The sequence below is a fragment of the Bufo bufo genome, chromosome 2, assembly GCF_905171765.1.
Source record: "Bufo bufo chromosome 2, aBufBuf1.1, whole genome shotgun sequence".
Taxonomy (NCBI): domain Eukaryota; kingdom Metazoa; phylum Chordata; class Amphibia; order Anura; family Bufonidae; genus Bufo; species Bufo bufo.
Window position 1 is genome coordinate 53,685,880 of NC_053390.1, and position 6,194 is coordinate 53,692,073.

Sequence of the window (6,194 nt, forward strand, 5' to 3'; positions counted from 1 at the left end):
CAGTGCCCACCTTAACCTAGTGGGACACTACATAGGTAGTAGGCTTTCGAGCCTATACAGCTTGGAGTAAGACAACATGCATAAAGAGGATGATGTGGTCAAAATACTCATTTGCCTAATAATTCTGTACAGGGTGTATATTGTACATTCTTTTAGATGTCAAGAAATTCAGGCAGAGAGTCTGCAGGAAAATCTACACAAAAGAGAAAGCATGTGGTGTGCAGGGAGTGTCAAACTCCTCTTCCAGACGGATATGATTATACAACATGTCAATCATGTCGTCCTCGTCTTAATGAAGATCAAGAACCCACCATTCAGGATGTAGTAGTGTGGGTTAAGGACTTTGTAGAGGGGTCTATTAAAGAACTGAAGGATACTTTTTCTACCCCAAGGAAAAGGTCAAGATATGGAGTATCCTCCCCACAAGGGGCTGTATCTTCCCCTATGGACGAGGATGTTGCTATAATAGAGGAAAGAAATGCTTCTTCAAGAGAGACATCTTCTGATGAGGATGGCTTTGATAAAGGGAAGATTTACTTTCCTGCGGAAAAGGCACAAAAATTTCTTAAAGGGAACCTGTCACCGGGATTTTGTGTATAGAGCTGAGGACATGGGTTGCTAGATGGCCGCTAGGACATCCGCAATACCCAGTCCCCTATAGCTCTGTGTGCTTTTATTGTGTAAAAAAAAAAATGATTTGATACATATGCAAATTAACCTGAGATGAGTCCTGTCCCAAAGACACTTTTGGAGAATTCAATTCTGGAACTTCTCTCTCTGGCCGCCCTGGAGCCGGTGCCTCCCTCTCAGGTAGGGGTCTATTCCCCAGTATTCTTAATTCCCAAACCTTCAGGAAAATCGTGTCTAATAATAGATCTGAGGTATTTAAACCATCACTTGGTAAAGAATACTTTTCGGATGGAAACAATCAGATCCATCAAACCCCTCATATCTCAAGGAGATTATTTGGCATCGTTGGATCTGAAAGAGGCTTATTTCCATATTCTGATTTGGCCGGCACACATGCGGTTTCTAAGCATAGCGGTAAATATGAAGGGGAAAGTTGACTCACTTTCAGTTCAGAGTACTCGCCTTCGGTATAACTTCCGCTCCGTTTGTATTCACCAAGGAAATATCCTCTGTAGTATCCGTCCTCAGATTACAAGGAATAAAGATAATTCCATATCTGGACGATTGGCTAATTATGGCCAGTACTACTCTCCTGCTCAAGGAGCAGGTGAGCATTACACTGTCCCTTCTGATAGAGTTGGGTTGGATTATCAACCAGCAAAAATCGAATCTAACTCCAGCCACCACAAAGCAATTCCTAGGCTTTGTAATAGATTCACAGGAGATGAAGTTATACCTGTCCGACCCAAGAAAGGACCGTATTCAAAGGGGGGTTTCGGTACCTCAGAATCCCTAGGGGGCTGTCTCATTAAGAACTCTAATGAGTTTCTTAGGCCTACTGTCATCTTCAGCAGATGCAGTGCCGTGGGCTTTATGGCACCTCAGACCCCTCCAGACGGAGATACTAGAGGTCTGGAACAGGACTCTATACACTTTCTTCCAAAACCAGAAGATCTCTTCAATAGTGGAACCATGTCAAGAACGGTATGTCCTTAGTCGATCCCACGTGGGAGGTGCTTACAACAGACGCCTCCGGATCAGGTTGGGGTGCTTATCTTATGGATCGTACAGTGTCCAGAACCTGGAGCCAAACAGAAAGACAGCTCTCATCAAATATCAGGGAAATAAGAGCCATATTTTATTCCCTGAAACGCTTTGAACTTTTCCTTTGCGGGAAAGCAGTTTGAATAATGACGAACAACATGTCAGCGGTTTTCTTTATAAACAAAGAGGGTGGCACGAGATCGCCAATGCTACTTGTAGAAGTGGGCAAGATCTTGTCATGGGCAGAAACCAGGATAACCAGGTTATCAGCAGGTCACATCAGAGGAACCCTGAATGTGTTGGCAGATCACCTAAGTCGTCAGATGACCAATGGTCCCTCTCTCAAGAGGTATTACATCAGATCTCGGCTCTGTGGGGGTTACCAGACATGGATCTCATGGCCACCAGGCTGAATGCCAAGCTAAAAAGGTTTTGTTCACTATACGCAGAGGATCAACCCTTCGCAATAGATGCCATGTCGATTCCTTGGGACTTCACACTGGCATAAATATTTCCACCCACAGTGATGATACCGAGAGTATTGACCAAGATCAAGCAGGAGCAAGCCTCGGTCATAGTAATAATACCGTTCTGGCCGAAGAGAGCTTGGTTCTCTCTCCTCATGACCATGAGCCAGGGAATGTATTGGGAACTTCCCCTACAGTGGGACCTAATTTCTCAGGGGTCTCAATTGTGTCACAATCTGAGGTCCTTTTATCTAACAGCTTTGAAGTTAGTAGGCCCATACTAAAAGCTAGAGGTTTTTCAGATAGGGTCCTAAATACCTTAGCACACTTTAGGGGTGTATCTACTAACAGAACTTATGCCAGAATCAGATTTTTTTTTCATTACTGGTGTATAGGGAGAGGTATTAATCCTTCTTCCCCATCGGGGCCCCAAATACTAGTGTTCCTTCAGGATGGTTTTGAGGATTATCTACCAGTACAATCCGTGTTCAGGTGGCCGCTCTTTCAGCTTATCTCCAAAAGAAATGTCAATTTCAGGAGTTCAAAGATTTCCTCAAAGCCTTGAATAGGCTAAGACCTAGAAGAATCCAGCCGGTGGCTTCTTGGGATCTCTCACTAGTACTAAGACAACTATGTGAGCAACCCTTTGAACCACTTGAGGAAACGCCATTAAAATGTCTCTCTCTTAAGACTGCCCTCTTAGTGGCTGTAACTTCAGCAAAAAGGCTAGAAGAATTACAGGCTTTGGCAGCCGACGAGCCTTAACTATCTTTTTATTCAGATGGAATACTATTAAGATTCCTTCCATCTTTTTTACCTCATGAGTTCCCTCATTTTCAAATATAAATCAAGTGAAAACTCTTCCTAGGTATTCTCCTTCAGCAGAGAATGCTCAGGTTGACTACACCAAACTTGATGTGGTCAGATGTCTAAGTGTGAAGTCAATGGGGACCCGAACTTTTGAGCACTAAAATTGATGTAAAAATGTCATGGAAAAGGCTAGAGGGCTGAAAATGGCGTCAAAGTGTGTTTAAGAGCATGGCAAGTGCTCTGCAAACAAATGTGGATAGGGAAATGACTTAAAATAACATAAAATACGTAAAAATAAAAAATAATAATCTTGATTTAAGAGGACCAGGTCCATATGGAGTAGGAGGTTGAGGAGGCGGTGGATGTGGCAGTGTAGGTGGAAGCGGCGGTGAAGGAGGAGGAGGTAGCCTACACTGCTTTTTGGTTTTACATTTTATTTTTAAAATTAGGTTACACCCCAAAACATTGGGAAATATAACCTGTGATAACCCCCTCCAGTCATGCTAAATACACGTTCAGACAATACACTGGCTGCAGGGCAGGCCAGCACCTCCAAGGGGTAAAGGGCAAGCTCAGGCCATGTGCCCAATTTGGAGACCCAGAAGTTGAAGGGGGCAGACCCGTCATTCAGTACGTGTAGGCGTGTGCACACACACCGCTCCACCATGTTGGTGAAATGCTGCCTCCTGCTAAGACGTTCCATATCAGCTGGTGGTGCTGGTTGTTGTGGCGTGCTGACAAAGCTTTTCCACATTTCGGCCATGCTAACCCTGCCTTCTGAGATGCTGGCGGTGCCCCAGCTGCGTTGGCGACCTCTTCCTTGTCCTCTGCCTTCGCCTTATGCTTCCACTGTGCCCGCTGTCAGGTGGGAATGCCACCAGCAGCGCCTCTACCAGCGTGCGCTTGTACTCGCGCATCTTCCGATCACGCTCTAGTGACGTAATTAAGGACGGTACGTTGTCCTTGTAACGGGGATCCAGCAGCGTGGCCACCCAGTAATCAGCACAAGTTAGAATGTGGGCAACTCGGCGGTCGTTGCGGAGACACTGCAGCATGTAATCGCTCATGTGTGCCAGGCTGCCCAGAGGCAACGAAAAGCTGTCCTCTGTGGGAGGTGTATCGTCTGTGTCCTCTGTATCCCCCCCATCCACGCACCAGTGATCGCCATGAGCTGGTCTGTGTGCCACCCTGCTGTGAACATGGTTCCTCCTCCTGCATCTCCTCCTCCTCATCCTCCACCTCCTCATCCTCCAGAACTGTGCCCTGGCTGGACAATTGTGTACCTTGGGTTTGTGGGTGCAGGAACCCACCCTTGGAGCCACTTGGGAATGACTGGCCAGAAACCCTACGAAATGATCCCTCTTCCTCCTCATCCTCCTGTGCCACATCCTCTTCCATCATCGCCAGGAGCGTTTTTTCAAGGAGGCATAGAAGTGGGATAGTAACGCTGAGAATGACGTTATCGGCACTGGCCATGTTGGTGGAGTACTCGAAACAGCGCAACAAGGAACACAGGTCTCACATGGAGGCCCAGTCATTGGTGGTGAAGTGGTCTGTTGTTCAAGGCCCGTCCACAGCTCCTGCGCGGTTTGTCCCCCAAACAGATAAGTTTTAAAACTGCCTGCTGTCGTTTACCCCTGGCTGTGCTGAAGTTGGTGGTGAAGGTGTTACGCTGACCGAATGAGGAGCTGGTAGAAGATGAGGAAGCAGAGTAGGAGGAGGAAGCAACAGGAGGCAAACTGAAGCGCCCTGCAATCCTCGATGGTGGAAGGACATGCGCCAAACTGCTATCCGCCTCAGGCCCAACCGCCACTGCATTTACCCAGTGTGCTGTTATGGAGATCTAACGGCCCTGACTGTGCTTACTGGTCCACGTATCCGTAGTGAGGTGCACCTTGCCACAGATGGAGTTGCGCAGTGCACACCTGATTTTGTCCCCTACTTGGTTGTGAAGGGAAGGGATGGCTCGCCTTGAAAAGTAGTGGCGGCTGGGCACGACGTACTGTGGTACAGCCACCGCCATAAGGTCTTTAAAACTATCCATCTCCACCAGACGGAATGACAGCATTTCAAAGGCCAGTAATTTAGAAATGCTGGCATTCAGGGCTAGGGATCGCGGGTGGGTAGGGGGGTACTTCCTCTTCCTCTCCAGCGTTTGGGATATGGAGAGCTGAACGCTTCCGTGGGACATTGTGGAGATGCTTGGTGACCCAGATGTTGGTGTTGCTGGCAGATCCTCTGTTTGCGAGGTGCCAGGTGGCACTGTCACTCCAGAGGTGTATGAAGAGGCCAAGACTGCAGCAGAAGAGGAAGCAGGAGGAGCCAGAGACCTTTCTTGGTTTTTGAGGTGTCTACTCCACTGCAGCTCGTACTTTGCACTTAAACGCCTGGTCATGCAGGTTGTGCTCAGGTTGAGAACGTTTATGCCTCTCTTCAGGCTCTGATTGCACAGTGTGCAAACCACTCGTGTCTTGTTGTCAGCACATTGTCTGAAGAACTGCCACACAAGGGAACTCCTTGGAGCTGGCTTTGGTGTGCTCTGTCTCTTGCTGCGGTGGGCAGTAGGAGGCGTACTGTCTAGAGGACGGCCGCTCCGCTTTTGCACCCTGCTCCCTCTTCTGGTGTGCTGGTGGCTCTGTGCGACCACCGCCTCTTCCTCCGAACTACATAGGTCACTCACATGACCTTGATTCCATGTGGGGTCGAGGACCTCATCGTCCTCCACATCATCTTCCAACCAGTCTTCACCCCTGCCTTCCTTGTCGGTCTGCACACTTTCGAAAGCCCCAGCAGTTGGCACCTGTGTTTCGTCATCATCCGAGACGTGCTGCGATGGTCTTCCCATGTACTCCTCTTGAAAGATAAGTGGTTGGGCATCGGTGCATAGGTGGATGGCCCTGGGAAACCCTGCTAACAGAGGCATCAAAAAGCAGAAGAGACTGCTGCATGACTTAGGGCTCAGACTGCTTGGCTGATTTGCAAGGGGGTGAGGTGAAAGACTGATGGACATCGGCTGCAGGTGCCAACTGTGGTCTTTCAGCAGGAGACTGGGTGGGAGACAATGTGAAGGAACTGGATGCATTGTCAGCAACCCAATCTACTATCGCCTGTACTTGTTCAGGCCTCACCATTCGTAGAGCAGCATTAGGCCCGACCAAATACAGCTGCAGGTTTTGTCGCCTACTCGCACCTGAGGAAGGGGTTTGACTTGTGCGTGTAGCTGGCAAAGATCGACCATGTCCT